Source organism: Hemicordylus capensis, chromosome 4 (assembly GCF_027244095.1).
Source record: "Hemicordylus capensis ecotype Gifberg chromosome 4, rHemCap1.1.pri, whole genome shotgun sequence".
NCBI classification, from domain to species: domain Eukaryota; kingdom Metazoa; phylum Chordata; class Lepidosauria; order Squamata; family Cordylidae; genus Hemicordylus; species Hemicordylus capensis.
The window spans coordinates 18,685,776-18,710,244 of record NC_069660.1 but is presented as its reverse complement, the minus strand read 5'-3'; the positions used below and the strand labels follow the sequence as shown (position 1 = coordinate 18,710,244).

At 45.2% G+C, this 24,469-nt stretch overlaps 1 protein-coding gene across 10 annotated transcripts in view; it reads left to right on the top strand.

Moving 5' to 3' along the window:
• Nucleotides 1-24,469, top strand: part of PHACTR3 (phosphatase and actin regulator 3) — a 356,261-nt gene that overhangs the window by 36,056 nt on the left and 295,736 nt on the right. Inside the window, exon 2 of one of the 10 annotated variants that reach the window (XM_053249634.1) lies at nucleotides 12,608-13,039. The exons of the other annotated variants lie outside the window; for them this stretch is intronic. The gene's annotated coding sequence lies outside the window, so the exon portion shown is untranslated. The remainder of the gene's footprint in view (nucleotides 1-12,607; nucleotides 13,040-24,469) is intronic. 10 annotated transcript variants of the gene reach the window in all.

The window sequence follows — 24,469 nt, the reverse complement described above, 5'->3', positions numbered from 1 at the left end:
TCAGACCCCATCAGTCTTCTTCCCTTTTATAGCTTCCCTGACACTACTTGTTAGCCGTGCTGCCATCCTCCTGGATTGATGGTGCCTTTCCTCCTTTGTGGTATACATTGAGCATCTATTATTGTGTTTTAAAATATGTTCTATGCTTTCTGGAGATTTCTGACTTTCCCTTTCAGCTTCCTTTTTACCAGTCCCCTCATTTTTGAGAAGTTTCCTTTTCTGATGTTCAATGCATCTGTGTTGAACTTCCTTGGCAATGCTCCACTCAAATATAAGCTGAATTGGATGACACTATGAACACTGTTCCCCAAAGGTTCTACAACTCTGACATCTCATACCAGGATCTAGCTACCACTCAGGATTAAGTCCAAGGTAGCCTTCTCTCTGGTTGGTTCCGTGACCAACTGTTCTAAGGCACAGTCATTTAGCATATCTAGAAATTTGGCCTTTCTGTCAATACCCACACATGAATTTGCCAGGCTGTGCGAGGGCAATTGAAGTCACCCATTATTACAGCTCTGTCTCTCTTTGACACCTCTCTGATCTGCATCTCCAATTCCAGGTCACTCTCAGCATTTTGATCCAGAGGGCGATAGCACATCCCTAGTAATACATTTCCTTTCAGTCCTTGTATTGTCACCCATAATGATTCTGTGGAGGACTCCGGTCCTTCTAAATCAGGGATCCTCAACGTTGGGCCCCCAGTTGTTCTTGGACTTCAACTCCCATAATCCCCAGCCCCAGTGGCCTTTGGTTGGGGATTATGGGAATTGAAGTCCAAGAACATCTGGGGGCCCAACGGTGAGGATCCCTGTATAAATGTTGTAGGTTTTTGGATTCTACCCCTATTTTAATATACAGTGTTATTCAACCCCAACCTCAATAGGGTTGTGCATGGAACTGGCTGATCCAGTTTGGTTCGAGTCTGAACTGGTTAAGGTTAGGTCCAGCACCCCCTCAAAACCTGCCCCCCAGTTTGGTTCTGTCCGGGGGGGGGATTTGTAAACTTAAATTCTTTTTAAAAAAAATTTACCACCTCTGGGCAGGGGGGAGGTTCTCCAAGTCAGCAGTGGGGGGGGGGGGCTGTGGATGTTCCCCCTCCCCCTCTCCCTCTCCCCGCTGGCCCCCCTTGCTTCCAAAACTGGCCCTTTCGGCCATTCTTCTGCCCATTTGGGCTTCCCCCCAGCGCAGCAGCGATTTTGGAGGAATTACCCAGTCAGAGGCCCATTGCGCAGGCATGACAGCCTCCAAAATGGCCACTGTGCCGGGGAAAGGCCCGAACAGCCCAAAGAATGGCAGAATGGGCTGGTTTTAGAAGTAAGGAAAACTGGTGGGGGGAGGGGGACTTCCTGGACCTCCCACCACCTCTGAGAACCCCCCCTGAGGGGGTAAGTTGTTTAAAAAAAATTTTTAAGCTTGCAACCCCCCTCCCAAACAGTTGGGGGGCGGTTCGGTCCGGGGTTGGACCGCACAGAGGGTAGTCCGGTTTGACCTTGGACTGACAAATCGAACCAGTTTGATGTCGAACACATTCTATGTCAAACCTGTTTGCACATCCCTAACCCCCAATCCATCCCTCCCTTGAACACCAGCAACTGAGTAGGACTAAATGTGATTGCCTCTTGACCAATTGCCTCTTGTCTCACTCAGGTTTAAAGAATAGCATGTCGGATCCTCAGTGCCTATTAAGTTCACTGCTGTTTTTGTTTACTTAATATCCAGAGTGATTTATTGCACATAATGCATCCCCAATTTATATGTGCCCTTGGGAGCACATCATTTAACAACATGAAAGAAGTCAATAATGTAAATGTTTGAATCTACATAAATATTTCAAGGAAATGATCTTAATCAAGAGGCATCTGATCTTGTCTTATAAGCTGACCTATCCCTCTCATTGGAGAGGCAGACATCGCAGTTGTGTCTGAAATGGTTATCCACACTGGGCTGATGACCTACATATGCTGGGTGTGAGCCAGAATGAGGAAGCGTGTCCATCCTGTTATTTTGTCCTAGGTGCGTATAAAATTCCTGTATCTTGGGGCTTCTTAAAATATCATACATTTCCTATATGGAAAGCCCTTCCATATCATCTCTTGGCACCCTTGTGTGTCTACTCTCTCCCCTCCCCTTCCTCTTCCTCCCTCTAAATTGAAAGCACAGTTCTTTGAAGGTAGAGTACCTCTACTAATAATAATTCTATCTTTGTAGGTATGAAAGCCCCATCTAGATTGCTGTGTGTAATGAGCATAGATAGGAAAATCCTTTATACTGAGTCAGACCATTGGTCTATCCAGCTCAGTACTGTCTTTACAGTATGGCAGCAACTCTCCACCACTCAGCAATGGCTCCACCCCCACGTATGAAGCTGCCATATATTGAGTCAGGCCTATTGGATGGATCATCTGGGTGTCAGGACCTACACGGGTTCCAATCTGGATGAAACCCTCCAGGAGGAGAAGGGTAAGCATGCCCCACCCAAGACCCCATCCTGATGAAAAATCCCTGGACCCTGAGCAGCTAGAGGTTGCCATCTTTTCTGCAGTCTTTGGTTGGGAGCCCCCAACCTAACCCCAGGAAGGCTCTTGTCCTGTCTGTAGAACCTTCCCCATCACCCCCATGAGCAGAGGCAATGCCATGCCAGGACTAAACTCCACAACTGGAAGTGATGTGCTTGGCTGGCTTCTTGCCTCCCCCCGCTTGAGCCTACTCCGGAGCAGAAAAAGGCACCTGCTTCATATCAGGGCCAGCCTGAGCTCCAGGAGGGGGAGAGACTCCTCTCTCCTACGTAACCCCTCCATTTGCATCCAGCCTTTGCTGGTTCAACAGCTCCTTCTTCAGGCTCCTGCCTTCCTCGACCTGGGTATGGACACTAGCTCAGTATTGTCCATACTTCACTGACCGGCAGTGACTTTCCAAGATTTCAGGCAGGGATCTTTCCTAACCTACCAAGAGATACCAGGGATCGGATCTGGAATCTTCTGCATGCGAAGCAGCTGCTTTACCACTGAGCTACAACCACTCACTAAAGTTTTTCACACGATCAAATGCGGGGTGGCAGGGGGACCTCCTACACAACTGGAGCCTGAACAGGGCTTTGCTGCTTTACATGCCTGCATGAGTGGCATGGTGGCAAGATGAGCAGCAAGCGAAAGAGAGGAGGCCAGGCTGCCAAGTATCCCACAATGCACCATGTGAGCAACACAGTGCATTGTGCTGCCTGGCTGCTCCTTCCTTCCAGCTCTATGATTAAGATGGCTGCCAGCCCAGGAACAGCTGCCAGCAGCGCAGAAACCCACATGACCAGCAAGTGAGGTGGGAGGTATGTGCTTGTCCGCCTACCTCACTGTAAGCTTGGGTTTGCAATCAGGGCTACCCAGAGGAGGAGCAGCAAGATTGGGAGTGACTCCAGGGCTTCACATGACTAGCCCTACCTCGCCTAGCCCTGTCCTACCCAGGTAGGGCTGGTTGTGAGAATGACCTCACTGTGTGATGACGATACAGTGGCTTACATACTGTGCAGTGCCACACCAGTGGAAGAGTAGAGTGCACGTGCTGGTTCTGTCCTAGTGTAAACCCGATTGATACTGATAGCACATGCAGGGAGCCTCTGTGGCTCTTAAGGACCACATTTATGCTGTAGGAAGTTTCTCCCATTGGGAATGATGGAAGAAGGATCCTACAGTAGTTATGCAATTCCTGAGAACTACAGAGGCTCTCCACATTTGCTACCAGCATCATGGGTTTGGACTAGAATGGAACCAGCACATGCACCCCATTCTTCCATCGGTGGGGCACTGCAAGTATCTAAGCCAGTGTGCTCATGCAAGAAAGCCTTAGCCACATGTCACCTCCCAGCACAAGTACCTTGGCTGATTATTTGGGTGAAAGGATGAGGGTGCTATCCATCAATGACACTGGGGGAAAGAAGACTGAGATCAGGGGTGTAGCTAAGGGAGAGGAGACCTGTGTTCACTCCTTGGTGGCCCTTCAGAGTGAGGGAGATAATGAATAAGACAGGGAGGGGTGGAGTTAGGGGGCCCTCAGGAGCTGGGGCCCCCGGGTTCTTTGAACCCATCCACTCAATTATAGCTACATCGCCGACTGAGATGCTTTCTTCTGTAACAGCAGCATACATGAGAAAACGTTTCTTCATTACAAACGGTAATACAGGGAGGTCTGTTAACAAACAAGCCCACGTAGCCTATTGCTTGAGGCTAGTTTGCTTAACCCTCACACTGGCTGTTAATGTAACAGATGCCTTTCTGAAACGCTACTTGTTTTCTTCTTCGTCTTCCAAAGGCAAATGCAGGGTATGTGAACTGCAGCTGTCAGGAAGGATAACAACGCGAACATTCTTCTGTGGTGTTGGAACTCTTACGTCTTCCTCTACATTCTTTCAAACTACCAGTAATCAACTACCAGGAAGCTCAAAATATATGTGCCAACAGCCCAAGAGGAATCAGCCAAGCAGATGTAGAAATAGGATGTTAGATCTCAATGATGAGAGATGTGATGAAGCCTGGTTCTTAGAAGGAGAGAGGTTACACATAGGAACATAGGAAGCTGCCATATACTGATCATTGGTCCATCTAACTCAGCATTGTCTACACAGACTGGCAGCAGTGTCTCCAAGGTTTCGGGCAGGAATCTCTCCCAGGCCTGCCTGGAGATGCCAGGGAGTGAATCTGGGACCTCTGCATTCAAGCAGATGCTCTACCACTGAGTATGGCTCCATTCCCTAAGGGATCTTACAGCAGACAGTGCTCAAATTTGACTTCCCATTCAAATGCAAACCAGGGCAAACCCTGCTTAGCAAAGGGGACAAGCCATGCTCGCTATTACAAGGCCAGCTCTCTTCCTATAAAAAAGGCTCAGGGGAGTTCAGGGGAATAGCACAAACATCTTTGCCTTGCAGGTTCATTGCCTGGTATCTCCAATTGTTATTTTTAAGAGATCCTCAACCAGGGCAGACCGAAGGTCATTTGGTGCCTGGTTGCCCCCATCACCTGGCTGTTGCTGCACACACCGACCCATCCCTGCCACCCTCACTGCCCACTGTCACATCCTCTGCTCCATCTTGTCACTGCCACACCTACTGCCCCATACCCATGCTCCCCATCCCAGTGTGCCCACACTCACCACCAAACTACCCGCCGCCTCCTCTTCTGCCTGGAAGAGGCCTTGAATCGAGGAAGGACTTCCTAACTGTACTGTGCATTTGCAGGGACTTGTATTCAGTTTCACTTTTTAAACAAACAGGTACAAAACATGCACCTGTACACTCTGTGCAACATAATGGCCGCATCTGCATGTAACATGGAATGGTGGGTCCAATGGACCCACGGTTCCATGCCCCCTCCCCTACTCTACCACCCGAATTTGGATGTAACAGAGAGTGTCCTCTTTGCAGTCAGCAAGACCGCTGAGGGGCGGGGGAGCTGGCTGTGTGGGCTTCCTTCTTGCTTGAAGGACAGCCCCCTCAGCCAATCACGGAGGGAGGGAGCCTCCCTCAACTCCAATCTGGCTGAATGCAGCTGCATTCGGGTGGCAAGGTGGCTCCTTGGACCCTCAGTTTTGAGCAGCAAAACACATTACAAACGAGGGTTCAAACTGGAGTGTGCTCAGTGCAATCTTAGGCCGTGCTACCAACGGGGCCAGAGTTGCACATGTTCTGACATAATGAGTAAGTTAACCATGGGTTCCTGCAACTCTGGTCCATTATGTGCGAATGCAGCCAATGTTTGAATAGGGCTATAGAGTAGGACACTTCCTATCTGCACCCTACTGTTGAGGCAGTATGTATCCAGGTTCACTTTTAAAATGAATGTATGACACCAAATATGTGCATGTGTTCTGGCACCTGTATCTATGTACAATATAATGTAATAATGTCTCAATAGGGCTTATGTAAACTTACATTTTTAAGTCCTGCTGATGAATTATTTTATGATGAAGTTTAACGAGCATCTTTCACATAAATTTGTTCCCTGCAAAAAACAATTGCAAGCGTATCAGAGCATATTGAAATAAATTAATTTACATTAATCCTGCTGCAGTTTGGAGAAGCTGCATCTTCTGCCAGAGAATTTGCTACTGGAAGATTATGTAGCTCTACCTGCAGCCTAATATCTCCTGTAAAGGTAAAGTTGTGCTGTTGAGTCGGTGTTGTCTCCTGACGACCACAGAGCCCTGTGGTTGTCTTTGGTAGAATACAGGAGGGGTTGGTTTATCATTGCCATCTCCCACGCAGTATGAGATGATGCCTTTCAGCATCGTCCTATATTGCTGCTGCCCAATATAGGTGTTTCCCAAAGTCTGGGAAACATATCAGTGGGGATTCGAATGAACCAGCAACCTCTTGCTCCCTAGGCCCTACTTCCTTCTTCCCCACTGCGCCATTATGTCTCCTGTACCTCTCCCTTTTACCACTCTCAATACTATGTAAACAACAGAAGCAGATCTCGGTTGCTGTTGCCAGTGCTGATCATGCTTCAAGAGCACAGACTAGGAGCCCCAATTAAACAGAATGCCTGTAACTAATGAGACAAATGCATGAAGGATAGGTGTCAACACTGTTGTTAGCTGCAGTAGTGCAATGGAGCCTCCGTGTTCAAAGCAGTGTACATGGATACTAGGTTCTGGAGGAGATAACTATCATCAGACTCAAATCTTGTCATGTAGTATCAGGGAACAGGGTAGAGGGAAGTCTGCAGTGATGCTGCCAACATTCGTAAATATCAACCTCAGTAAACAAAGTTGTCCAGGTTATAATGCTCCGCTGTATTAGGGAACAAGTGCCATTCTCCTGAGATATGCCTCTCCAGCTCAGAATGTTAAATGAGATTCTGAACATTGCACAGTCAGTGTTCTGCAGACCTGGTGCCCAGAGGCACTTGCTTTGGAGATGCATGCAGAGAAGACTTTGTTTAATGTTGACCGCTTACTCTTAGCAAAACTCTCCTTGATTGCTGTGGACCACACCAGTTCAAATCATTGATTTCTAGTCAGCATTGTCACATATCAATCAATAACTGAATATCATCTGTCATATAATAATTGAATATTATATATCATATAATTGAATATCAAATCCCACTGTTAAATATCCAGTAAATATTTGGCACAGATCCCAGTATTCAGACAATATCTCATCAATATTCGACATCACTATTTGTACCGAAGTCTTGTCAGAATCAGATTTGTTTTGCCTCTTGCTGTCAGGTAGTTTATTCCTCAAGGAAGTTCCGCCTTCAGCCCTAGAGACTGCCCCACTAACTAAAGTCTGTGTGGGCTGGCTGTGGTGAGTGGGAAGGCACTCTGAGGATGACAGACCCATCAAAGCTGCAAAATCATCTTGGTAAAACATGTCACATTAAGGGGTTCAAAGAGTCCCTTTGTAGAAAAGTAGCAAAGGCTCTCCTTGTTCTCCATATGGGGCTCAGTCAGAAGTAGAGTAGATCAATGTCAACCAGAAAGCTGGTAGGAGATGGGAAGGAAGGCTCCCCAGGGCAATCTCTTTTTGCTTGCACCAGAACAAATTGTGATTTTCTAATAGCGGCAATATCCATAACAAAGTGAGGCAATCTCTTTGGGAGGTAATTGCTGTTCTGGCAAGGCTGGAAAGATGCTTGATGGAATGCCTTTCTCTACAAGAAAACACAGAAGAGAGGTGAATATTCTATGTGAGCAGTCTGACATGTGAGTTAAAATCATGATGCCAAGTTCATAGTTTGGAGCCCCAAACCAATGTCGGGCTCCCACTGACCAGCTTTTTAGTGTTTTTAGTTTAGAAATAAGGTGGGTAAGGGGGGGACATGATAGAGGTGTGTAAAATTACACACAACATGGATGAAGTGGATAGAGAGAAGTATCTCTTTCTCATAATATTAGAATCCAGAGTCATCCGTTGAAGCTATATGCTGGAAGATTCAGGACAGACAAGAGGAACTACTTCCTTACACAATGAAGCTGTTCTCATGACCAGCCTAACCAGGTAGGGTTAGGCTGGTCATGAGAAGTGGCGGGATGCTCACAGATCCCTCTACTCCCCACCTGCCTAATCCCTTTAATCAACCCAGCTCTTAGCCGAGGTTCAGGGTGCTCTCGCGTCCTTAAACTGCTTAATGGGTATCATGTGATTCCTTCAGCTGTCACAGAGATGGGTGCATAGAGCACCCATCTGAGGGGGCAATTTGCGTGCTGTGTATTGCATTGTGGGATACCTGGGGGTCAGAAAAACGAGTTCCGGCCCTGGATCCCTCGGCCCTGCTCTGTGTTTCACAGAGCAGCACGGAGCAGGGGTGTCTGTGTGAGCACGCGGAAGGTGTGCCGGAGATCTGCTTGGTCATCTGGGAGGAAGGTAAGGTAAAGGCAGCCTTCCCCCTGCACCCTCCCCGCCCACCCAGGGCAATTTTGTGAATAGTCTAAATGAGTCATTAAACTATGGAATTTGCTGTTGCCAGATGTGGTTATGGCCACCAGTCGAGACAGTGTTAAAAGGGGATTAAGCAAATTTTGAAGGATGGGGCTACCAACAGCTACTAGTCTTGGTAGTAGCTATATGCTTCCATCGGGATCAGATGTGGGATGCTTCTGAACACCAGGTGCTAGGAAGTACCAAGGGAGAGGCGGTTGTCACTTATAATTCGTTATTTGCGGGCTTCCCAAGTGTGCCTGGTTAGCCACTGTGTCAGGCGGGCTGGGCCTTGGCCTGATCCAGCAGGGCCTTTCTTGCATTCTAATGTGGCACAACTGTTTAAAGGAGGACTAAGCAGCCCATTATGATCCTTGGGATATGACAGTTCTTCACAGAAGTCTGTAATGTGCTTGTCCTAAAAACTTTGCTTCAAAGCAAGAAAACATGACAGAGAGAAGACTACGCAAAGTGCCTCAAAGAACCTTTATTTTGCCTAATGCATTTTGGATCACATCTCCTTTCTCAAGGGCTCTGTGGAAGAAGCAAAGTTGTGTTGCATTCCAAAACTGTATGAAAACAGTCTGCCATTTAGACAAATTTAGAATAATAGAGCACAGCTTTTTCAATGACCTTCTTTATGCGCAATAAAAATTAAAAGTTTTATTGAGCATTAAAGAAGCTCATTGAAAAAGCTTTGAAGTGTGGAAATGCGTATTTCATCGCCCTTATACCATCTTAAAATAATATAAGAAAAAATATGAAAACAGGAAATATTAATACAAAATCTCTTGGAACTGCCACAGAACCACACACACACCCAAAAAACTTAATGCAGCTCATGTTGTACATTCTTACCAACACACCCATTCTAAAAAATCTTCTCAGTAGCTTTGGTACTAAAAAATAAATAAACCCCACACAATCAGAACAGACCTGCACAAAAGGCATTGTGGCCCACCAGCCATACAGTGAGACCTGCTAGGGGTGTTCATCTGAATTGCCCTTCTGCTCATGCTCCAAAACCTTTCTGCTGCTGCTACTCAGCAACTGATATTCAGATGAAGTACACTGCCTTGGAACAAGAAGATTTTATTTATCTGCTGTGGCTCGTGGGATAGGTTAATTGGTGAATGAATTTGTCTCCGTGTGTAATGCAGGGGTCTCAAAATGCAGCACTCCAGCAGTGGTTGGATTACAACTCCCATCATCCCTAACAGCAATGACCAATATCCAAGGGTGATGGAGGTTGCAGGCCAACATCTGCAAGAGGGCTGAAGTCAGACCCCGGCTTAAAGCTTTTTTTAAAAAGCCATCTAAGCGGTGGCTGTTATCTCAGAATTTGGCCATGCATTCAATAGGTTAATCATATATTTACACGACCACAAGGAGGTGGGCTGGGGTGAAGGTGAGAGCCTACCCACTTTCCCCCAGATGACCACGGCCCGATAAGGGCTCTGCCACCCCTGTGCCCACATGAGTGGTGCAATGATGAGGCGATCAATGATCAGGACGGGCGGGGGGCGGGGGGAAGCCAGGCCTCCATATATTCCACAATGCACAGCGTGAGCAGCAAAGTACATTAGGAAGGCTCCATGTTTCCTGGCTCCTCCACCTGCCTCTGTGATCAAGATGGCTGCCAGGTGCCTAGGAGCAGCTGCTGGCAATGCAAGCAGCCACAGGGACAGGGAGTGAGCTAGGAGGTGTGCACTTGCTGTCCTGCCTCACTTTAAGCCCGGGTTCCAAACCAGGGCTACACAGAGGAGGCGTGGCAGGAGTGGGAGCAATCCTGGTGCTTCACACAATTGACCCTACCTGCGGTAGCCTTGTCCTATCCCCTGCGCTGTCCCTTGGGGGGTGCAGGGTTCGGGGCGAAGGGGCCTGCCCCCTGTGTCGGATGTCAGCCTCGTCTGACATCAGATGCAGCAGGGGGCATGGCCTCACTCTGAAATGGGGCCGCCGCCCCCCCATTTCAGAGCAAATGCTGGCCAGTGTTGCAAGCGCAGTGCTGGCCGGGAGCTGCTCTCCCTGCCTTAAGGCAGGGAAAGCAGCTCCCGGCCACGCTGTGAACGCAGCACGGCCGGTATTTGCTCTGAAAAGGAGCACACGGCCCGGTTTTAGAGCAAAGCCGCATCCCCTGCACCTGACGCAAGGGGCGCAGGGCTTGCTTCCCCCCTCCTCCAGGCGGCGGGCAGCCACAGCAGCCACACATGGTGGCGGCGGGCAGCCACAGAGGCTACCGTGTGCACTGCTGCCAGGAGCCAAGTGCAAGGGCAGTCTGCTAGGCTGCCCACCACTCGCTGACACAGCAGGGCCCCTCCCAACGCAGGGCCCAGGGCTAGCACCCCGGTTGCCCCCACCCTAAGGTCGGGCGGGTCATGTGAACAACCTCATTGTATGCAGAAGTACTTTCTTGTGTCCATCCTAAACCTGTTGCCCACCAGTTTCACTGAATGTAAGTTCTGTTTGTATGAGAGAGAGTGAATATTTAATCTCTGTCCACAGTGGGAGGAGAGCTGGTCTTGTGGTCAAGGTAAAATGTGCCATCAAGTGGATTCCTACTCCTGGTACCCACAGAGCCCTGTGGTTGTCTTTGGTAGAATACAGGAGGGGTTTACCGTTGCCTCTTCCCATGCAGTATGAGATGGTGCCTTTCAGCATCTTCCTATAGTGCTGCTGCCCAACATATTATTATTATTATTATTATTATTATTATTATTTTATTAATTCGATTTCTATATCGCCCTCCCAAAAATGGCTCAGGGCGATTTACACAGAGAAATAATAATTCAATCAGATGGCTCACTGTCCCCAAAGGGCTCACAATATAAAAAGAAACATAAGACATACATCAGCAACAGTCACTGGAGGTACTGTGCTGAGGGTGGATAGGGCCAGTTACTCTCCCCCTGCTAAATAAAGAGAATCACCATGGTAAAAGGTGCCTCTTTGTCCAGTTAGCAGGGGATATATAGTACCAGCAGGGATTCAAACCAGCAACCTTCTGCTTGTCAGTCAAGCATTTTCCTACTGCACCACTTAAGCAATAGCAATAGCAATAGCACTTACATTTATATACCGCTCTATAGCCGAAGCTCTCTAAGCGGTTTACAATGATGTAGCATATTGCCCCCAACATTCTGGGTACTCATTCTGGGTACTCATTTTACCGACCTCGGAAGGATGGAAGGCTGAGTCAACCTTGATCCCCTGGTCAGGATCGAACTTGTAACCTTCTGGTTACAGGGCGGCAGTTTTACCACTGTGCCACCAGGGGCTCCTAAGGTGGTTGTCACTTGTGGTAGCAAGCATGAATTGTCCTCTTTGCTAAGCAGGGTCCACCCTGGATTGCATTTGAATGGGAGACCACATGTGAGCACTGTAAGATATTCCCCTTAGGGGATGGGGCCACTCTGGGAAGAGCACCTGCATCCTTGCATGCAGAAGGTTCCCAGTTCCCTCCCTGACATCGCCACGATAGGACTCCTGCCTATAACATTGGAGAAGCTGCTGCCAGTCTATGTTGACAGTACTGAGCTAGATGGACCAATGGTCTGACTCAGTATATGGCAGCTTTCATATATTCCTGTGCAGAAGTTGATAAATTTCTGTCATGCCTCCACTTCGTCATCTTTTTTCCTAAACCAAAAGCTCCACATGTTTTCGCCTATGGATTCCCAACCTGTTGATAATCTCTTTCACTTTTTTCTGTTCCTCTTATCAGCTCTGTGATCTCCATTTTGAGATATGGTGACTGTAAAGGCATGCAGCACCCAGATATAGTTGCACAAGAGAGTTATATAAAGGCATGATGATACTGGCTGTTTTATTTTCAGCCCTCCCACTGCGAATCTCTAGTAGAGCTGGTTGGTTGTATACAGCATGGTGGGTCATAAAATTGTGCAGACCTGCTTTAAAGCAAAAAGAGGCATGAGATGGAAGAGCTACATTTATGACATAGAGGAGCAAAATCTAAGCCCATTTTGGCTGGCAGAAACACACAGCTTGGCGGATTTCTGTTGCTCTAATGCATTGCAAAAATCTCACTCTACAAGAAATATGATGCAGACAGAGCCTTGGCTTATTAAGCCTGACATTGTATAGAAAGGCACATTTAGAGGATTAGTTTCAATTACTGAACTGTTCCCTTGTAACAGATTATGATGTTATATATGTTATAATGTGTTACAGAATACAAAGAAGTGGACCCCCAGGCCTTCTGAAAGCCGCGTCAGTTTCAGTGCTGATGAACAGTTCCAATCTGCTCCAGACAGGGTTCCACGGCAAACAACTCACTTTTTCTTCTGGTGTGAACCAAGGGCATTATTGGTAATTTAGTGCCCAAAGTGCCCTCGACATGTTGCAGAGTTATTGATTGATTGATTGATTGATTAAGTGCCGTCAAATCAGTGTTGACTTTTAGCGACCAAATAGATAGATTCTCTCCAGGATTCTCTGTCTTCAACTTGGCCTTTAAGGTCTTTCAGTGGAAACAAGAAAGGAAGTTCTAGACTGGAAGTGCACAGGAAGACATGTGGCCATGGAGGTTCGCTGCAGGAAAATAACTCTGCAGATCGTTGAAAGACAGGAGGGCAGGAAGCTGGAATTCTCATCAAGAGTTTGGTGAGTTCAAGGCAAGGAGCCAGGGCTTATGGCTTTCGGAAGTTTAGCATAGGGAACAGTTTGTTTAGTCAGACTAAAGATGTTATAATGCTTTGTGTTTGTGTGTGTGCTCTGTAGAATGCTCTGTTTGTGTGCTCTCTGTGTGTGCTCTGCAGAGTAACAGAGGCAGAAGACAGGCCCCTGTTCCAAAGATCATACAATATAAATATAGACAGGGGAGAGAAGGTCAGGAGAAAGAAGGACAATGCTAGAGAATGCAGTTACAGGCAGTTACGTTTCTGCTGGGATGGGGGTTGCACTCCCTCTGAAGGAGGTTCACACTTTGCAGGTTCTCCTGGATCCAGCACTGCTCCTTGAAAATCAGGTGGCCGTGGTGGCCAGGAGCACATTTGCTAAACTTTGATTGGTGTGCCAGTTGCGATCCTTCCTTGGGAAGGCTGATCTGGCCTCTGTCACCCATGCCTTAGTCATGTCGTGTCTGGATTACTGCAATGGGCTCTGCATGGGTCTGCCCATTGTATTCAGAAACTACAGATGATGTAGAATGAGGCTGCCAGATTGATTTCAGAGACTGCTTGCAGTTCACATATCACTCCAGTCTTGAAGGCACTGCACTGGCTGCCAGTCTGTTTCCAGGTACAATTCAAGGTGCTGGTTATTACATTTAAAGCCCTAAATGGCTTGAGCCCCAGGTACCATAGGGACCATCTGCTCCCAGCTGAATCTACCCACTTGACGAGATGAGCTGGGAGGGCTTTGCTGAGGCTCATATGCTGAGTACATGGGACAGGGCCTGCTCTGTTGTTGCCCCCAGGCTGCGGAACTCACTCTCATCTGAGACCTACATCACTCCCTCTCTCTCAGCCTTTAGGAGGAAAGTGAAGACTGCCGTTTTATTTAGGCTTATGGCCAGTGAGTCCCTTTGCTCTTTTAAACCTTTAGTTGTATTTGTTCTGTTTTTATGTTTTTATCTTGCTAACTGCCTTGGATGAAGAGCAGTATATAAAAATAAAATAAAATACAGATGGAAGGGTGTTTTTTTGACCAAATAAAACTTTTTTTCTTCACCTTTTAAAAGCAATATTAGAAAGAAGCTCTTATTTGTCTCCCTGATTCATTATTTTTTATTACAACAATAATAATGAATATATATAGCACCATCAGTACATATGGAGTTTACATAATGTCAAAGAGGAGTCCTTGCCTCATGAAGCTTACACTTTACATGTAGACCAGAGGCAGAGGACACAAATCAGATTAAACAAGGCCAGGGTAATGGCCTCATTTCAACTGGGGAAGATAATTAAAAGTCAAAGATTTCATGGTCTTTAAACTGAGGTCTGCAAGGATCCCATAAGATCAGCATTAATACATATCTTCCGGTCAATATTTCAGCAGTCATATTTATATTTATTACAACAAGATACTAAAAGAGTGAGGTCAGATTGTGGATAGAAGTTACCACATCATCAATGAGACAGAAATTCCTGTGGGACTTTTCAATGGAGCGGTTGCTTGCAAGCAGTGGAAGAGTAATCTCCAATGGAGAGAAAAGAAAAAAAACTTACATGCTTTTAGAACAACTTAAGAGCCACCTGGATTGGTTAGGAACAAACAAGGGAGTGAGACCCTAACTTACCAATGTTATGAGAGATCTTGTTCTTGCTATTGTATGTTCATCTTCCTTCTCCAATTCCCTGGCCATGCCTGAGGCCAGGACTGAAGTATTCCAGGAAGCCCAAGTCTCTGACCTTGGAGACCTTGCAGTGAGCAAGCAATTACTGGTTGAAATCACCTAAAGTGCTCCCCTCCCTCTTTCTTTCCATATTTATATACTGCCTCAAACTCACATACCTGGGCAGTTTATAATAAAACAGCACAGATTAAAACAAAAAAATAATTATTACAATTAAAATTAAAAAATTAAAACATGTAAACAATATAAAAACAATGATAAATGCTATAAGTCTAGTTAAAAGCCTGGATGAATAAATGGTCTTAAGAGCTGTTAGAGATGGGGAGGCTCTTATTTTGACTCCCCACAGGCTCACAGTCTTTCTTCCTGTCATCACTACTACACAGCTTCCAGAGCTGAAACCTAGAATGGGGGAAAACCCCAAAGCCTCAGTAGGTCATCCTTTTATTTGGCTCTGGATTGGGAAGGCTATTGGGGATCAGGCCCCTCTGAGCCTGAAAACAGAAAGCAAGCAAGCACACAAGAGGCCAAACTATTTTTATTATTATTTCTTGTTTACACAATCAGACAGGTGTTAATGACTGGTTTGTTTTACCCAGACATCAAGTCCTTCCCAAGGACCTGGGATGGCTGAATTTTATTATCAATATCATTGTTATTATTATTATAGATATCATCATAGAATATAGGCTGTTCCCAGTAAAGTTGCTTTTTGTAATTGGCTGATGGTGATTTCTGTGGCCCTATGGTGTTGATTAATATTATTATTATTGATATTATTAATATCATAATATAATATAATTATATATAATAATTATTATTACTATTATTTAATTAAAATATTTATATCCCACCCCTCCAGTGCACTACTGCTTGGGGTGGCTCACAACAATAAGATAGACACAAGATACAATAAAAGTAATAAATTTAACTAAATTAAACAAACAAAAAGTTGTCAGATTAAAAACCACAATCATTATTAGATTCAAATTAAAGGTTATTTTAGAAGCTAAAAACTGAAAATCATAACAAGCTAAAGAACTATGGAACTATGTGTTCCACTTACTGTGAAGTATTCAGCCCTAGGAGTTGCACTCAAGAGCTCTTGTAGCATTGCAGAGGCTACTGGAGACCTTCTTTGTCTGTGATCATGCTCTACAGGGACGCCCTCAACTCCTGTCTGAGGCTTCCAGCGGCATCTGGTGGGCCACTGTGCGAAACAGGATGCTGGACTAGATGGGCCTTGGGCCTGATCCAGCAGGGCTGTTCTTATGTTCTTAGGGACAACCATCAATTCCACTGTGAGTCAGTGTAGTGTAGTGCTGGGGTTCCCAACCTTGATTCACCAGATGTTGCTGGACTACAGCTCCCATCATCCCTCACCACTAGGTTGCCATTAGGGTGGGGGATGATGAGAGTGTTAGTCCAACAGTATGTGGAGACCCAAGGTTGGGAACCCCCGGTGCAGTGGATAGAGTGTTGGATTTGGTGTGGGGAAACTTGGGTTCAGATCTCTTTTCCTCGAATGTTTGTTTGTTTATTTATTTATTAATTAAACTTCCATACCGCCCAAACTGTCGTCTCTGGGCGTTTAACATAAAAACAATTAAAACACATATAAAAGAATATGAGGTTCACAGTGTTGTGAGGATAAAAGCCAAGATCAATGTATGACCACCTAGAACTCCTAGGAGGAATATTAGTACATCCCTGCGAACTCAGCAAAGAGACACCTTTTAAAATGATGATTCTCTCACAGGGGGAGAGCAACTGGCCCTATCCAACCCCAGCATAGCATCCCTCCAGTGGCTGTTGCTGGCATCTGCCTTATGTTTCTTTTTAGATTGTGAGCCGTTTGGGGACAGGGGACCATCTTATTTATGTTTTATTCATTTTTCTATGTAAACTGCTTTGAGAACTTTGGTTGAAGAGCGGTATATAAATATTTGTCATTGTCTTCATATATAAATGTCATACTGACCTCTGCAGCTAGAGTGGATGTCTCTAGGAAACATGCAGTGCATCTGAAGCAGCTGGGTATCCTCAGAACTATAACTCCAGTAATGCCCAGCCACCTTATAGGCACTACACATGAGAATTAAAGGCTTTCCAGTACTACTCCTTTGGGCATGGATGGGATCCCATCTACTGCTCTTCTGCATTGTGCTTGGAGGAGCATAGGATCGCCTATAGCTTCATTTGTACATCTGATGATGTCATCCAGTAATTGATCCAGTTCCCCCAGATTCATAACACATTAGATAGTGGGGGGAGGTCGTTTTGGTTGGGGAGGCAGAGTCTGCATATCACTATCTATAACCAGTTTGCACTGTTGGGTGACATGTTTGCTCTTGAAATGGGAATGAATGGGATGTTAGATCACAGTTTTGCCATTGTTCTAATCCCCTAAAGATGGAAACAATAACTCTCATAACCAGGGGAACAATGGAGGACAGTTCACAGACTGTATCGATGTGCTAGTCCAGTATTGATCAGCTGCCGCTCTCAGTCTCTGAACAGCCAGGCCTTGCAGGAAAAAAGGGATTACACATTGCAGGAGTGAAGGGTATTCGCAGTGGCATGGTGGCTCCAATTACCTGGCGGTAGGCGAACTCCCAATCCATTCTGTTCTGCTCTCTTGTTCTTAATTAGTCCTCCTTTAGCTAGTGCATACAATCAATTAAACTCTCCGCAGATGTTCTCCTTGTCTCCCCCCATTCCATTTGCTGACAGTCAGGTTTCTCATCCTAATTAAGCACACTTGCCTGGTTCTGCCAGTTGAAATGCCAAAGCAGGCCACGGTCTGTGCTCTTTACCTAAGATTCTATAATGACATGGCTTAGTTTTTTTGTTCCTGTCCAGAGCACAAGGACTACTACTTACAGGCACACTCCTTGTCTCACGGCTTAGTCCTTCCATGTCTAAAAGGTAAGATGCCACCGCACTCAGACAGAGATGAGACACATGTTCTTGGATTAAACAAGAGCCACAACTATAATCTCCTTTGTTTAGTGGGTTTCAACGGACTGCTCACTCAGTTCATACAGCCCCCTGTATATTCTGTTTTCCTTGGTCAGCATCAGCCAGAGTTCCTCAACAATACTACACAGGAGTTACCCGAAAACACTACTAGGTTCAGTAGGACTACTCAGGAGTAATTTAGTCTGGATGTCAGCCAGCACTCTTTAAAGCAGCATCTTTTTATTGAAACTTGTTCACTAGGCATACAACTACTCGCAGATATAAGAACAGAGGGAGAACATGGCAACACACAAGCAGGGGTGTATCTAGGGTGGGGCAGGCAGGGCACGTGCCCCGGGCGCCACTTGAAGGGGGGGAGCCATTTTGTAAAATTTTAAAAAAATTAAAAATTGCTGCCGAAAACAAAATGGCCACCGTGCATGCTCAAATGGCCTCTGTGAGGCCCTAGGTCATGCCAGGCCTTTCAGAGGTCATTTGAGCATGCACAGTGGCCATTTTGTTTTCAGTGGCCTTTAAAAAAAGATTGTTTTTAAAATTGGCCACTGCACATGCTCAAATAGTACCTGTGAGGCCCTAGAGGCCAGCAGGGTGAGGGGGAACCTTTGCCAAAAAAAAAAAAAAAAAAAAAAACAAACCCCAACCCCAGACTTTAGGAAGCCCCCCAAAGGGGCTACAGGTTAATTTTTTTTTTAAATTAATATAATATAAGACACTGTACACATATTCAGATTGGCACTATGTACAGAGAATCAGGGCTTGTGAATACTGAGCTGATGCTTATGAGCTAGGATTGTATTCATTTGCTCTTACTTTGCTTCTTGTGATAAGTGAGTTAAATGTGATGTCTTGCTAATATGGCTATTAATGGTGAGTTTGTCTTTGAATTAGTGTGAAATCCTTAATATTAAGGCCCACTGGGAGTTTCTTGCTCTCTTTCTCTCATTTTAACTGTCTTTCTGAAAGACTAGAATATATTCCAAGCAGTGACACAGTTTACTCTGCATATCCTTTAATTATTTTCAGAGTATCTGGGAAAAGTCAAATTCTCCATTGATTTGTAAAACTTATGTAATAGTGATGCTACAATGCATAGTAGAGAATTAGACAGGCACTTCTGTTTAGTTTTCCAAGTACACCTCCACATAGTATTTGGGTATTTCATGAGCCCCAGCATCCTGAAATTTGTAGTTTTCCAGCATTTTTTGATCTGGCTAAGTCCACTGCTCAATAGTTTTTGAAATATTAAAAGATTAATGAGCCTGACTTGTATTTTTGAGCTGATGTTATGGTAAAGTTATCTGAAAGATGGGTGTCAGATGCTTGGACAGGGGGCGCAATCTCAGTGCTTGCCCTAGGCGCTATTTTTCCTAGATACGCCTCTGCACACAAGACTGCAACCATGAACGCACTCAGAGAAACAAGAGGAAGAGATTGTTCTCATGCACAGCCTAACCCAGGCTAGGAACACCCAGGCTGCAGATGAGAACTGCTGGGATCGGACTAGATACTGGAGGGGCAGCACCACCTAGCCCCACTTTGCAGCCTGGCTCTTAGCCAGGAATAACGGCTAAACTGAGCTCTTAACCCAGGCTCTGGATAATGTGTTCACTGGGGCTATGTTGGGGCTATGTTCGCTGGGGTTATGGGACACAGAGACCGGCACTTAGTTTGACCAGTCTCCCCCCTGACCCCGCCACCTGCTCCGTACCCCTGCCTGCCCAGTCATGTGAGTGACCTCGAAGCCTATGTAACAGCATTCCAATCTCAGAAGTACACAACATATACCACCACAACTTTGTTGATAATTAAAGAGCTGGCATCAGGCTGCATGCAATTTCAGTTATTTAGAACAGAACAGAACTTTATTACGGTCCTAGACCAATATACAAGAAATACAAACAATGCATCATGTAAATACAATTTAAAAAGAAGAAAGAAATATATAAACTACTTATGAAATGCATTGCTAAAGATCAGATCGAGTTTTGCAGATTATAAAACAAAACCTGTCCACTGTATTAATATTGTTATTTAGATATCTATCAGGCGTTGCAAAAGATGCAGTTCCAGGGAGCACAGATCCAGAATGAGGTGGTGGTGGAGAGCTGGCTGGCAATCCACCTGATCTAGAAGGAGGTGTGGGAAGCAAGACAGGCAAGAAAAGACAGGTGCATTGTGCATAGATCTTGCCTACGCAAAAAACCAGGCTGGGGTCCAGAGCCAAGGTGGAAATTAGGGAAGATCCAAAGTAGCAATAAGGCAGTGATCTTCACTGTTTTTAAAGTGAGGGGGCCACAACACTGAGAGAGCTGGTTCCATGTGGATGGGGGCTGCAGCAGCTGAGATGGCTCATTCCACAGAAGGGTGAGGAGAGGGCTAGCTAGGGCAGAGGCTGTGGCCACAGTGGTGGCAGGGAGATAGAATGTGCATGTGCGGTGACAAAAAGAGGACCGCGAGAGAGAGGGGGAGAGCAAGAGTGAGAGTGTGCTTATGTGCCCAGTAGCCATGGTAGCAACAGCACTGGTGGGAGAGAGAGAGTGTGGTGACACGTGGCAACTAGAGGAGGGGAGCGAGCGAGCGAGCGAGAGAGAGAGAGAGAGAGAGAGAGAGAGAGCAGTGACTGTGGTAGCAGTGGTGGGGCAGGAAAGAGAGACACTGAACCATGACCATAGGAGCAGTTGGGGATCAAGATATAATCTAATATTCGATCTTTGCATCTGATATCCCATGATAATTGCTTTTTTAACCCCCACAAATTTAAAGTTGGAATTTGGAATTTCTGAATTCAAAAGGTGAAGAGCAGAATTTGAAACGTTGACAAAATTTGAAGATTTGTTTCTGTTCTACTTGGAGGCTTTTGGATCTTTATGAGAAGCACTCATAGATATTGAAAGGACTTATTGAAGGCTTTCCTTTTTGTGTGTGTCTGTAATATCTACCCAGTAATCACCAATGATTGTGAGTCATGGAGGAGAATGACACATGCATGCGTACAAAATCAGTGGTATATGAGAACGCAGCCCTAAAAATAGTTCAGCCAAGAGCAGTATGGAGATGCTACACTAATCTAGAGCTCTGGCATTTCTGGACCACCACTTTTCATTATGGGAAAGGTCACATGATCAGCAGGGAACAGGAAAGAAGTTTGAAATACTTCTTTCTTGGATATCCAGAGGGAAATGGTATGATACCTACAGAAGAGGAAAAGAGTGGGTCATAAAAGTTTAGTTTAGAAACATCAGAATCAGTGAAGTTTAAATTTCTAAAAGCATATTTTGCAACCGTGATCTCAATGATCTTGCAAAGGATGCACTAGAAAGAGTACCAACATCATGCAACAAGAAAATTCTGGATCACTGACAAAATTTTGTGCAATTAGGGACATTGCAGACGTCAGGCTCAGTCAGGCTTTCAGGTCAAAGACAGAAATTTCTAAGTGCTGTACTGAATGTCACAATGCTCAATATGAAAATATCTCTCTTTTGAAGAGGCAGATTTTGGGGAGGGTTATGCCTTTCGCTTGATTTTGGTTAAACTGTCAGTCCTCCTCCTCCTCCAATCCTGCTCTGATAGTGCTCTATGTTCTTCATAATTGTGGTATCTCATGCTTTTTGCGCTTTCTGACAGTCCACACTATTTAAATGTATTCAGAGGTGTTGTTTTTTTCCTGTTTCATGCTACCAAGTGTATGCTGTTTATGACAATAAGTATGTTGCCATTACATTGATTTCAAGAAGCTGTTACTGGTACTGATGCTTCCAAGTTCTTCATGGCCTGAAGTGACTTTGTAAATTTAAAGAGATATTATACACCCAATAAAGCTCTGCACCAATGGTGGCTCTTATCTGAGGGCAGAGTGCCCACCTGAAAAATATTTGTCAGCCATTTTACCTCCTCTGTATGTCTTCTGTAACCATTTCTCTGACTACCTCCCCGCCTGCAGGCTGGCCCCATTCTTTAAGTAGGGTGGGCAACAGTACCAGAATTTTGTAAATACCAATAAGAACACACAGAGTTGTTCAGTTTTGAATATTAATAAGGCAGGAGCCAATTACAATGTCTGTCTGTTTTCAGAAGGTGGGTGGAGTTTAAAATGCCACCAATCAGAAGGTATTATGCTGATTGACTTCTCAGGCAACCAATTGGTGTGCCAAGAGGGTGGGGAAGTCTTTTTCTTTAAACTACTTGTATTCTATTCAGTAATCTTTTGCAGTTTCTTTGTTTGGGCATTTGTCCTAAGGGAGATCCTTGCTCAATGAACCCTTAGTTAAATCTACTTAAGATGTCCTTGTGTGTATGAGAGAAGCATCTGTGTGTATGAGGGAAGCAGCTATATAACACCACCCAGAAGAATGCAATCACCATTTTGGTCATAGAGCAGGCAGGAAGGCTGGCTGTTGGTAAGTCTGATCTTTTGCTGGCCTCTTTGTGTTTGTTTGGAGGGGAGGGATGTAACCTTTGCTTTATCTTCCTTGCTCTCTGATCTGTATGCAAGGCATTATGGCCAGTTCCCAAAATGACATGCCATAAAACACTGGAAGGAATAGCAAACTGTAAGACTGGACTAGTTAGATTAGAAACTGGCATAAGAAGCCAGAAAGGTCTTTTAGGGCATATGCATGGATTTCTGAATCCAAACAGCTTTTAAATAATTGCAGAAGTGGCTTTCCATGTGGGTGTGGTGTATGTAAAGAAGGAATAGATTCTGTTGGTAGGAAAATAATTTCAAAAATCCATTTGTTATTCAGAGAGCTAACTAGGTTTCTATCTGGATTGTGGCCAGTATCTGTAATATGAATGTGTCCACTGGTGGTTATGATTCATTGGACAAGGTTCAAGGAAGTGATCTCTATAAAAATATTTGTTGTTTGCAAGAATGGACACCCAGGCTAAGTGAATGGCACCCAAAGTGGGCAGAGAGTGGCATCCAGATGTTAAACAAGCAACAACAACAAATATTTATATATCAGTTTTCAACAAAAGTTTCCAAAGCGGTTTACATAGAAAAATAATAAATAAATAAGAGGATCCTTGTCCCCAAAGGGCTCACAATTTAAAAGGAAATGTAAGATAGACACCAGCAACAGTCACTGGAGGTACTGTGCCAGGGGTGAATAGGACCAGTTACTCTCCCACTGCTAAATAAAGAGAATCACCACATTAAAAAGGTGCCTCTTTGCCCAGTTCAGCAGGCATGGAGTAGGGAGAGGGTATCCCCATGAATCTTTGCTTCCCATGGTGTCCTCTAAGTTACAGGAGATGGTCCATAGCTGCAACAAGCAGCATGGAAAAACCTGTGATTTTTCTGTTATTTATGTATGCATTTTTTAAATAGGCAGGCAGAGCTGCCCCTGAAACTTCCAAATGTATTTGTTCTCCACTTTTGTAGCAGGTCTCTGCTGTTAAGTCGGTGTCGACTCTTAGCGACCTGTGGCTTATATAAATTTATTTGCATTTACATGTATAGCTTGTGAGTCCTCCAAGAAGCCCAGAGTGGTGTACATGGTTACATTTATCCTCCCAACAGCTCTATGAGGAAGGTTATACTGATAGATAAATGAATGTCCCAGAGTAACCCAATGAGTTTTATGGCAGAATGAGGATTTGAACTTGGTTTCCCCAGTCTAATCCAGCACACTAATCACTGTACCACTCTGGATCAGAGTAGCGGTGTACATGAAACTGGATTGACTAGTTTGTTTTGAATCTGGATTGGATTCAAACTAACGTGGCCTGGTCTGGTTCTGGGTCCAGCTGAACCAGGTTCAGTTCAGTCATCGAACTGGGCCAAACCAGTTTGTGGGCCGGTTCAGAGATATACTTGGAATGGAGAATCTGGCATTCCCTATAGAAAGGTAACTCTCTGGCATTCCCTTTGGTAAGGTGGGGGTGGGGGTGCAAGAGAAAGTGTACTTTATTTTTCCAACAGAGGCTGCATCAGAGGCGGTCGGGTTTTTTTTCCTCCAAATCCCCCGCTGGCCTCTCAAAGAGGAGCCTGGGCCTTTTGTAGCTGGTCTGTTCATTCCTTGCAGCTTGTACAGTTCTTTTCCAGCTTGTGTTTGATCCTGCTGTGTTAGATACCAACCTACACACTACTGTCATCCTGTTAAGCACTACAAAGCAACTGATGTTTTCTATATTTCTCTGTATCTATGCTGATGAGCAATTGAGATTTGTGTGCTTGTATGTTGTGTGTTTGTATTTTGATCCCACTCATTAGCTACAAATCTGCACTTTGCCAGTTATTGCTAAGGCACCTGGCTAGTCCTGGCTCCATCTCCACAGCTGCCCACAATTGGCTCCACCTCTCACTACCTGTGGCACCAACCATCACCTGTCCTGCCTAGCAACCGCCACTTCCACAGTCCCAGGAACCACCAGCCACCCACTCAGGTTCTACATTAGAATTCAGCAGCAGATTTCTGACATCCAGGAAAGGTAGATTGGAACTGGGTAGAGTTTGGAAGCTATGAACAAGGATCAGGGAGCTGTCTATAGTTCTGAAACAGCAACTACAGACTACAGGATGTCCTTCTCAGCCCTCCCCTAGCTTCTGAGATTACCTGCCAATGAAAGCAGACTATATCTGTGCTTCAGCATCTCAGCTGCCTTCCCATTGTCTTCTATACATGTTTCCAGATTCAAATTTTAACCAACAAACCACTAATTACTTTGTTTCATTGTGTCACATCTTGATCTCTAAGATCAGCTGAAAGCGTTCTCTTAATATGGAAACAGAGTGTCCATCTGTA